Genomic DNA, 11,640 nt, shown 5'->3' on the forward strand with positions numbered 1-11,640 from the left:
GTCTGCTCTACTTTGGTCTTTGCTCCATAGTAAATGTGTTGTTTCCACTACCTTAAAAAGTATATATTATATTCTACAAAACCTGCACGTGACGCATTTAATCACTATCTGTCATAAACATTTCATGGAGATGACTCCTACTTTATTACTGAGGCCAGGAATCTTCAACTGAGTTTTCTTTAAAGACATTAATTTAGTATCAGATGTTTTGGATATAGACAGAAGTGACTTTCAAAAGGACTCTAAGTGAAATGTGTCCTTGTGGCACCTCCTGGGTGGAACATCTCAGAACAGCTGTGGCTTTCCATTCAGGGGTGCTACAGGGGATTGAGGAGGGGTGATGGCAGGGGTTCCCCTCTGCTGGGATTCTGTCTCTCCAGCCCCAGTCCCCCCTGTACTTTCCCCCTCCCCCTCTGAGTGGTGAAGTAGAGAGGACTTGGCCCTGAAGAGCCTGGTAGCAGGCCTCCTGAAATGAAGCAGCCAGGAGCAGGAAGTGGGAACAGACTCTTCATTTCCATAAACCGGGGGCCAAGAGCAGATGGCTGCGGGATTCTGAAGGGCCTGTGTGTCTCCCTGTCCCCATACACATGAAACATGAACTGAAACACTTCAAAATATCATCACATTCAAACGGGTACAGTTTTGGAGCACCCTAGCTGCTTTTGGAACATTTCAAAGGACACATACAATTGGCCTTTTGAAATGTTTCAGAGGCATTTGAAACATTTCAGTTGTTCCTTCTCTCCATACCTTTTGAAATGCCAAGCCTCCTGAAAAATGGGTAACATTTTAATGGTTTGGCATCTTCGACTGGACCTTTAATGTCCTAATCTAGAAAAGAGAGATGTAAGTATTCATGAAAAGAAGGCCTCGCCATCTCCTAGTGCTTGGAGTTAATACCCTCCCCTGAACAGAATGTTTTAAAGCTAAGCAAGGAAAAAACAGAGACTCACTTCAAGTTCATTAAGGGCTTTGCTATTACCTGTCTAATTTAATGTGAACAACATCAGATCAAATGTTCTGTCAAATGGAGCCTTGTGTGGTACACAGATTCTGAGAGGGGAATCTTAAAAATGTTCTGCTTTGTTATGACCAGGGATCCTGGTTTTCCATTTCCCATGGAAAAACAGAGAAAACCACAGATTTCCCCCTTTTATCAGAGAAAACACGGCTCTTTCCTTTTAGCAGAGAAACCCATGGATTCCCTGCTTTTGCAAATAGCTCTGCAGGCTGGTTGAGCTCCAGCCTGCAAGAGCTGTTTGCAAACAGGGCAGGAAACCCCCAGTGCTGCCCAGAGGGGAAGGGGGAGGGGAAAGGGTGGGGCCTGAGGCTCTCAGTCAGCCATGGCTCCGCTCGGCTCAACTTCATTGTTTGCTCCTGGAACCTGAGGTAAGTGGGGCTTGCTGGCGGCCCCTCTGGCAGGACTGGGGGGTTGTGGGTCAAGGCTGGGGGGTACCAGCAGGGCTGGGGGAGCCAGGAGCCAGCCCCGCCCCCACCCCTGCCCGAACAGGCAGAACGTGGGGGAGCTGGCTCCATGCTGCTTCTGCTGCAGCTGCCTGCTATTGGGGACAGGGAGCTGCAGACTTGGGTCCCTGGCCCCATAGCTCTGGCAGCTGGGGGCTCACTCTGGCAGGGCTTGGAGGCAGGGGCTGTGGGCAGGGGCAAGAGGCATAAGTAGGGCAGGGAGCTGTTGTGGGGGCAGTGAGGGGCACCGGCAGGGCTGCAGGAGGCGTTGGGGGTGAGGGAGGGGCACCGGCAGGGCTGCAGGAGGCTTTGGGAGTGAGTGAGGGGCACCAGCAGGGCTAGGGGGGGCTGCAGGGGGCTTTTAATTTTAATAACAGATTTTGGGGGTTTTGTCAGAGAATTTGCAATTTTTTTTATCAGAGAAAACCAGGATCCCTGGTTATGACCCATACTAAAGCAGGTAACAAGTGTTAAAAAAAAAATCTGCTCTAAATCATGCTATTCAAAACGCACACAATAGAATATTAGAAATGAGCCACATTAGAGACACCCCCGCCCCGAATCTCTTAGTTCACTGATTTTGCCCCTTTCCTTCTTCACTTACATTTGTTGTTCTACTATTCATTTGCAGAAAGTTTAATTTCAAAAGTTTGGTGAGGAGGAAGAGGGATTTCCAGGTTATGAAGCATTTTTTCAGAAGTATCCTTCAAGCAGAAATCTCTCTTTCAATCTATGATATTTTATTTAAGAAGTGGTAGCACAAAGCTGTCGGCTCTTGCTGTGTCTCTTAGTGATGTCAGTTTGTCACCACCAGTAGTGTAGAACACTAATCAGTTCACTGCAGTCTGCTTTTGCCTGAACTGTTCTAAGGGATTTATTCCTTGTTAAGGCAGGCTTCAATATGCTTCTAGCTGAACAGCCATTCAGGAGGTGACATACTGACAGCTCCCAGAGCTGACATTTCTCAGTGGTGTAGCCCAGCATGAAAATAAAAAGTAGAACAAAGGCAAAAACACTTTGCAATGCTCGCATGGATATTTTCCGATTATTTTTAACCTAAAATCTACTCGTCAATTAAACACTTTCAAAACCATTAAAGTGTGCCCTATTTTGGGCTTAGTTTACTTTTCGCAGAGCTTTTCTTCTCTTCATAGTATTTCTTTCTCTCTCTGGCCCCACTCTACACAGGCAGGTAAAGGAGCGATGGGATCTAATGCAAGATCCCCACAATCACACCTCCTGCCATGCTTCACACACCCCCAGGGCTGGGTGATTGCAGCCGTGTCCCAGCTGGGTCCTGGCACTGGGAGGCATGCAGCAGGGACCCAGATTTGGCAGCTGTTTAGGCTGAGAGTCCCCTCAGTTGCAGGACTCCTAACCCCTGCTGGGCATGATGCACTTCTATGTCTGGGAACCCCATCAGCTGATGTGGCTCCCAGCTGCAGGGGAGGCCCTGCTATATGTGCAAATTGAAGCTTGATAACAATCATCTATAAAGTTAGTACACATTGTTGAGGTCTAACTTTATAGCTGGTTGGAGCTTTTTTATGGCGTGATAGCTATTATGCACATGTAGCTGGTCTCAAGGGCTAAGTACAGACATTCAAAAAGCACAAGCCTGAATTGATTTAATCTTTTCAGGTTAGTCTAACTAACCTGTGTAGCTTGAACCAATAAGCAAGTGAAAAGACATTTGCTCTTGATTCCAGAAATGCAGCCATGTGTCTACAGTGACTCAGGCTAGAAGCTGGGGGCACTAGAGCGAGCCCTCCCTTCCTTTTGCAGTGGCCAGAAGGCTGGAGGGAAGCTGAGCTGGGGTGGAGGGGTGTGGCCAGGCCCCGGCAGGCCTGAATATGATTGGGGAAGGGTTTAAACCCCCACCTTTGCTTGCACGGTCCCCAGATGGGGTGTGTCTGGAGGGGAAGGGGGGAAGCAGCCCTCCCACCCCTGCTTACTTGCTCACTGCTCCAGCAGCAGGAGTGGGGGCATGGCCAGACCCCAGTAGCCTGAGGGAAAGGAAGGATTTAATTCCCCCATTGCATGGGGCCCGGTGCAGGCACTGATAGGGTTCGCTGGTGCACCCAGGGCCACAGCAACCACACACCTGAGGGGAAGGGGGGAGTCGCGTGGGCACAGCCACATAGTGCTGGCTCCGTCACACACTGAAGATCTCCTCAGGCAGGGTCCGTGCCACAGCACCTGGGCTGAGTCTCTTGGAGGAACAGCAAGCAGCGCCCAATGTGGGTATGGGTCTAGCCACGGGGATGGGGGGATGCGAGATGGCTGCAGGTGCAGAGGAGCTGAGTGGGGGCTGGGGATAATCACAGAGCCCGACTCACCACAGCCTCCTGCTGTGGCAGTGCAGCCCAGGCTGGGGTGGCTCTAGAGGGCAGGGGTCAGCATCCACCATCTCCCACCTCCAGCCCCATGCAGGGGCCACACTTTGCAAGCAGATTGCAGCAGGACTGCAGCTCCCTGCCCTGCTCTCTCTCCCAGTGGCAGCAAAGCAAACCATCGTGGCAGGTAAAGGTGAGGTACCTGTCACTGCCTGTTTATGGCAGCACCGGGTGCTTGGGGCAGTTGCTGCCCATGCCCCTGGGTCACAGCATGGAGCTGCAGGGATCCATTGCCGCCTCCTACCACTGCCCACACCCCTGACCCTCAGCAGCCTGCCCTGAGCAGGCAGAAGGTGACAGGTGCCCACCGCAATGCTTGGAAAAGTAGGGGGGAAAGGAGCCGCATTTGTGCCACAGTCCACCTGCAAACCGCAGCCCTGCACAGGGCTGGAGGTGGCAGGCAGTGGGCACTGTCCCCTGCCCCCTAGGGCCACAGCAGGAGGCAGCAGTGAGTCAGGCTCCATGACTAGCCCCAGATCTCTCCCACCCCCCCACCATGCCTGCAGCCATGTCACATCCTCCCTCCCCATGGCTGGACCCACATCGACGTCAGATGCTGCTCGCCATTCCTCTGAGGGACTCAGCCCAGGTGTTGCGCCACGGGCCCTGCCTGAGGGGATCTTTAGCGTGGGATGGAGCTAGCACTGTGTTGGTGCCCATGCCGCTGCTGCCTGCATGTGGGGGTGGGGTTAGCCCCCCCTTCCCCTCACACTACTGGCATCTGGCAATGCTCCTGCTTCTGCCACTGGAGTAGTGAGGGGGGATGAGGGGACTAGGGACACCTAGCAAGGGCTGCTGCCCTCCTGCCAGGCAGACCTGGCTGCACTCCAGGGCAGGGTTTTGCACCTCCACCCCCTCGTCAGCCAGCTGGAGAAGTGATAGTGCTCTGACTAGGGAGGAGAGGGGTGGGACCAACCCTGCTTGGCTGGAACTGACTGCCCAGCCCAGCCCAGCCCAAGGCTGCAGAGCATGCTGGGGGGTTGTGATGAGTTAACTTAAACCAGGAAGGGGCCTCAGATAGACACTGAATAAACCAGTTTGACCCAAATCAGTTAAGTCTGATGCTACATTCAACCAAGTTTATCTTAAACCAGTTTCAGCCATTTTGAAACTGGTTTATGTGCACCAAACTTGTGCTGTTACAGGTTTAAACCAGTTTCTGGTCACTTAAACTGGTTTATGTGTAGCTTCTGTCCCTAGTTAAGATAACAGCACATTTAACCAGTTAATTGTGTGAAACCTCTAATGTGTAGAGGGAGCCTCTTTCTTGATTCTTGTTCTGTCACTCTTACTCCCCTCCCTTGAACCATCTCTCTGCTCTACCTTGTTTATCTTCTCCACTTGCTTCTTTTACTTTCTTCCATGCATGTGGGTTGGAGTCCCATAGTGAAGTTATGGCTAAAGAACCACCCTTGATTCTTTCACTTCTTACACTTAGATATATTTATCGTGGCTTTTGTCAAATAACTGCTGATTTCCTGCCCCTGGGTCAGGGGACTGGACTCAATGATCCTCCGGGGTCCCTTCCAGCCCGAATGTCTATGAATCTATGAAACTGCATAGAGAAACAAATGCCAGAAGATTAGAGCTGCTATTAAGAGCTGAACCTAACTTGCGAGAACCTCATGTTCCTTTACGTGGGCCTCAGAGGCCCCTGCAGTCCTTCAAGGAAAAGCATCAAAAGACAAAACTCTTCCTCAGGCTACTCCTGCACGAAGTGGTGCCTGACTAATTTAAATGAATCTGCACCCAGAGGTTACATTAAACTGGTTTTGCATTTCCCTCTAAAGGAGTCCCCTGGTACCTATCCACATTATCTTTGCAGATATGGGAGCTAGCAATTTAGCAGCAGTGGGCTCCAAAGGAAATTGTGATTTCTCTTTTAAAGAGAAAAAGAATGTGTAGAATGGGGAGCTCCAGAGCACCAGTGAGGCGATCATATTCCACTCTTTTGCAGCAGAAACCATTTTGGTTGATTGTTCTTAGAAAGAACACTTTGTGTTGTTTACTGCATCTAAGCCAGTCAACTAGTACTGCTAACAGTAACAGGCAATAGCTCTGTGCTTCCTGATGGGATAGAGAGAAATCCATCTATGACCAGAGGAAGGGGCAGTCTTCCTCGTATACACCCAAGAAGAAAAATTCCATTCACCCAAGGGGCCAGGATAGGAGTTCCCTGGTCCTACAATGCAAGATGAGAAGACCAAGTTGATGTGATACAGAGGTGTCTCTACAGGGTTATCACGAAAAGGCGTATTATAGCAGTCAAGTGCTATGGAGCCCAACAGGTACTGCCAAATCCAAGGCCTCAAAAATCTTTTTATTGGGTGTCTAGTGATAAAAGTAATAGTTTAGAGACACCCCCTGATTTAGAAGAGTTGAGATTTGGGATGTGGTGCCTCAGTTAAGCAGTTGCTGTTAGGTAGCAAGAGATCAAGGGTATGCAGAAGTTGCAAAGTGCTCCTCAGTTAAAGCGCATTGTGTAGTTCTTCCCATTCATATATGCTTACTTATTGAACCTGGTGATCCCTACATCAGGTACCCAAATAAATCAAGAGGTTGTTTTAAAACTCACAATATTAAAAAAGCAACTTCTAGGTTTTGTTTGTTTGGTGGGGTTTTTTTGCATTCATGATTCTGAGCTACTAGCACTCAAATTTTCAAGCTCTCCTTCCCAGCTTTTGTGATTATCACATAACTATGGCCCTTTCAGAGAAAAGGAAAACACTAAATATAGTTAAAAAATTGATAAAATTCAACTTGCTTAAGCATGCCACTTTGGAGTCTTTTGAAGCTCTTTCCTCATTAAGTGCAGTCATTTTATGATGCTCCTGAGATTTTCATTTCACTTTTGAATGGTCTTAATTTCTTGTTATAAACAGTTCCCTGAGGAAGAAAGCATTTCTGTCTGCATTTGTTTTGTGCGGGGTGGGGTTTGTGCCTAATCATTATGCAATTTTACAGCATACTACCCTCTTAATTAATTCAGTAGTAGTCACATTATATCCCCCAGAGCCTTATTGTAGCAGATAATGTAACCAACAGATTGTGTTTTTAGGTGCACAAAACAGAGGGCTGTCTGCTGTTCAAAGGTGTCCCATTTTCTACTGAATGATTTTGTTCACATCTCAGCCTTGTCTTCCTTAATGTGCTAGACTTGATGGCCCAAAATTTCTAAAGTGTTTGTGCACATGTGAAGGCCAGATAAATCTTCAGAATGTTATTTCACATATTACAGAGTCATAAAACTATTTACAACTCACTTGCATGACAGAAAAAATACTAGAAATACTGGAAAAATAATAGGAACCTGAAGTTGTCTTCTACTGTCTCCTTTTAGTTTTGTGTTTTTTCTATAGACTAATATACAAGTGTAAAAGAGCCACTGCAGCTTAAACTAAAACTCAGCATTACACCTCTTATCCTCTTTTTCCCCCTAATGCTTCATTCACCCTATGACTTACTAGCTGGACTACTTTATTCTCTCACAGCTGGTCTACATCCCCAAATGGGAAATCAGAGGTATTATCAACATATGGCTGAGGAGGAAAAGAGGGCTGCATTGGTCCTTGTGTGAATAATGTAATAAGGCTTGGAGGAAGGGAGATCTTAATTTGGGTTTCTAATTACCTTTGCCTTTTCCCTAAAATTTCAGAGCTTCTTATTGTGAGGTGATTTGACTGCCTTTTTGTAAGAGGTTCACCCACTTATTAAAAAGCATAATGTAAGAGACAGTGCTTCTCCTACATTGCTATGGAACAATTTCTGCTCAGGGTTTCACCTGTACAACTGCATTTGGTATCAGTGATATTACATGGGTACAATGGAGGGAAGATTTGTTCCTGTATCCACATGGGCCTTTCCATGACTACTTAGGTCAAGCCAGTATTTGAAGACTTACTACTGAGCAACATTAGGGAACACAAAATTTATACATCTGTCAGGTACAGGGTCAAAGACAACCAGTGTGCAGTAGTCTCAAATATTAAAATTAATTTTGCATTTGTTATAGTAGTTCTGTGAACTGCACAACAGACATAGGAGCATTTCTTTTACCCCCCAAAGAGGGTAAACAACTTAAAGGGAAGTCTTAAAGGGAAGTTGCTGGGCTTTTACAATAAATGTAGACTTTTCTTAAGTTGCTCCATTTTTAGATATTCTTTTTTAGTTTAGGTGCAAGCCTAGAGGAGGTCAGTGTTCTGATTTAGCTGAGTTTTCTGTTATGGTTTATTATAGAACTAAAAGAAAAATATTGCATTACAAAGAAAAATAAGCCCTTCCAGGTACCGTTTGATGCACTGAGCTGAGGTGATGGTGTAAGTTACAGATGGCAGAGTGAGGTTAAATGGCCCAGTGCATTTATCAGAAAGCTCATAGTTCTCAGTACAGAAATGGTGACACATTGCCAATAAGTAGTGTTAATGAAGAGCAGTTAACTAAGCAGCAGAAACTAAAGAATTGGTTCTTGCCAATTCCTGCTTCTGTTTTGTGATAGAGGGTTCCTCTCCCCATTTTTCCTTCTATCACAGCATTATCTTCTGCTGCTCTACCAGTCTCCTATTAGGTGGCAGGCATTTCAGATGTTTGCCTCCTGCCAAGAATAATCTTCGGCCACTTCAAGACAATCTTAAATCATCCCCAGTTAAGCAGCTAGCAAGGAGTATTGCAGCTGGCATTCTCTGTGAAAAGCAAGACCATCATAAATTGACCTTCACCTGGGACTGTTAAATAGGAGCTCTGGGGTATCTTATAAAACAAAATAAAACAGATCCTGCACATGGAAACAGAGAAGAAGCCCAGTAGATCTAGCAGGGTAAAAGAGTACTGCTGGTTTGGCATGTTGTGGTCTATCCTGGCGTATGAAGTATCATCTGAATAACAACTCAGTTTAAAGTCTAGTTTTTTCCTGTTGAATGTTTCTAAAGCAGTAAAAATAAATTAAAATTATGCATGCAAGGCTATTTAACGGAGAAGGAAGAAACAGGAACTGTTGTGTATGTATTTGTATTTGTTACATACTATATGTTTGACTACCTTTACTTGTATAAATGAAAATAAATTTCACAGGCCTTTAGCTGTCCAGGACAAAGCTCTATGTGGTTATATTACACATCAGCTAACATAACCAAGCAATGGGGTAGAACATATTCCCTCACTGAGATGTAGTTGAGAGTGTTTTTGTTTTAATTAGTGTTATTTTGGTAAGTAATCTTAATAATAAAGAATAGTTAGTCCATATTAGCTTATTTTTGTGACTCACTGCTACAAGTAGGAGGAGGAGTGGTGAAGCAACATGTTTCTTGCTGCCTGCCACACCTAGAAATAATCTAGGGTGGAGACACCTGTTGTCTTCTTTGCTATCATCATTCATCCTTTCCAAGTTTCTCACTTCCTTTAAGGGATCTATTTTGTAGCTGTGTTGGTCTGAGAAAAGACAGCTACTCAAAGCTCTTGGTTCAGAGGTGATAGACCAACTAAATAGTAGCAAAATGTTTTATTTTTTTGCAGGCTTTTGGGTGCACACACCCTTAATCAGGCTGAGGAGAAGTCAAGGACTGTAGAAGTCCTCCTGGCAGAAAATAAACTTCATATTACACAGGGGAGGTACAAGCTGGAAGTGTATTCCCCTGGGAATCTGAAAGTCCTTTTGTGAGAGTGTTGCTCTGTGATGTAGAGATTAAGTTGCCTTCGTCCCTGGAGGTGTCCGATGTCCGAGGCAGACAAGGAGATGAAAAAATCTTTCTTTCTTGTTTATAATAAATAAACTTCATTGCTAAATAATAAACTTCAATGCAAAACTTCCTTTAAGTTATTTGATGCTGGAAATATCCCAACATCTGTCTTCCTGAACATGGGTTTGAACTGGAGAAAAAAAAGAACAAGTAGTAGCACAAAATAAACTCTACTAGCATGTAGATGTTCAAAATGTGTTCAATGCCATTTACAGAGGCCGGGTTCGTTTTTCATAGAGGGAGAGAGTGGTGGCTTTTCCCAAATGCACCTCTTCATGTTACTGAAATGTCCTGTCATTCAAGTTGAGCAAGCTTTCTTAATATTATCCTTCTTCTATCTCATATGCATCAGTGAACGATGAAATTAACATTAGCAATAATATAAAAAATATCATTTATGAAATACTGGATCTAGAAATGGATTGTGGGGGTTGTGGTTCCCCTCACTTTGGCTGGGCCCAGCACATGCAGTGAGCTCCCCTCCTGCCTACTCACCTCTGAATTTAGCAACAGGGGAAAGGAAGGGACAAGTGGAGGGGGCAGTGCTTACCCTCTTGGCCCTTGAGGTACAGGAAATTAGGGGCTCTAGCTAGATCCCATTCTGAGTGCAGAACAGCCACAAGCACTGGGCTTCCCTACCTTGCAGTTGTGCCACTACATCCTCTATGGATATGCTCTTGTTTCTATGTGCATAACAGCTAATCAAAATGAAAGGGGTGGGGAGGGGGTATTATACTTATCAGAACCATTGTCTCAGTTTACAGAGAACCTAAAAGAGACATTGCGACATTGGCTACACTCTGGACACATTTTCCAAGGGTTTTTCCCCCCACCTTTTTTGCATAGAACAGTAGCTGGAGATTTACTTTTTAAAAAGAATGAAAGCCAACGCTGGAAAAAAAGCAGCAACGCAAGAGAGAGGTATTGGTATACAGTACTGACTGTAACTGGTCTTCTCATTCCCTTTCCATTTGGACTTGAGCAGTCTCTGCTCAATAGATAGAAACAACCCATCGCTAGGGGTCTGCAAGGAGTTAGGTCAAAAATTATTAGACAGGAACCAAAGTAAGAACAAGGAGTCAAATGCCAAGCCTCAGGATCCAAAGGATTGCACAATATTAATTTCAAATCAGGTGCTGGCCCCTCCAGAGAGACCCAGGAGAGCTATCTGCCTTGCAACGGAAGAATCCTGATTCACCTATTATATATAAAGGGTGGGACATAAAACCCAATTGTTTATTACAACATAACGGTAAATCCTGGCTTAAACTAAATAGAATCCTGTGATTTTGTTCTCCTGTCAGTGACTCGGGCAAGAAATTTGTTTAAAAAGTTTTTAAAAATATAGTATTTAACACTGTTCCTTTAAGCTTCCTTTGTCTGCATTATAATATTCTGGGTGAAATGGACTGTCCTTATCTTAATCCTCTCTCTGGTCTATTCAAGGCGGATTTTGAACCTGTCTAAAGGCAATTTTGACATTCAGATAAGAGTTTAACAAAATCCTAAGAACTCTTCCCTGTGTACTCCAAAAATAATATTGCCTTTTTTCTTTCATTTCCCTCAAGCCATACTTGTGAAGTGCAAGACAGTGTTATTAAGCTAACAGGCAGGTGATGGCAGAGTTTTTCTCACTTTCTTTCTACCGGCCTACAAAAATAACAGACTTTCTAGATAACTGGGACAATGTTGCCAGTTCTGCCTTTTGTCTGAAAAGCAGCAAGGACTGGAAAATTCAAGAAAAGTGGGGAGATATATATGTGTGTGTGTGTATGTGTGCGCGTAATTAGGCGCTAGAAATTCTTCTGTTGTCTTTGCAGAAAACTGTTACTTTTACTTTTTCCCTTGCACAGCTGGAGAGGACTTCTATAAGATTAAGAAGCCAATTTAACTTTCAAAATTCAGTGGCTCAGTTCGGAACAACTCCTTTACTCTCTTGCTTTTTCCCATTCAAATACGAAGACGGCCTCAGTTCTAGAGAGATTTTCACCACCAATTTATCTGTCCATGTTTAACTCAAGAGCAGTTTGCTTCCTCCATTTCAGCAG

The sequence above is a fragment of the Alligator sinensis genome, unplaced genomic scaffold, assembly GCF_000455745.1.
Source record: "Alligator sinensis unplaced genomic scaffold, ASM45574v1 scaffold123_2, whole genome shotgun sequence".
NCBI lineage: Eukaryota > Metazoa > Chordata > Crocodylia > Alligatoridae > Alligator > Alligator sinensis.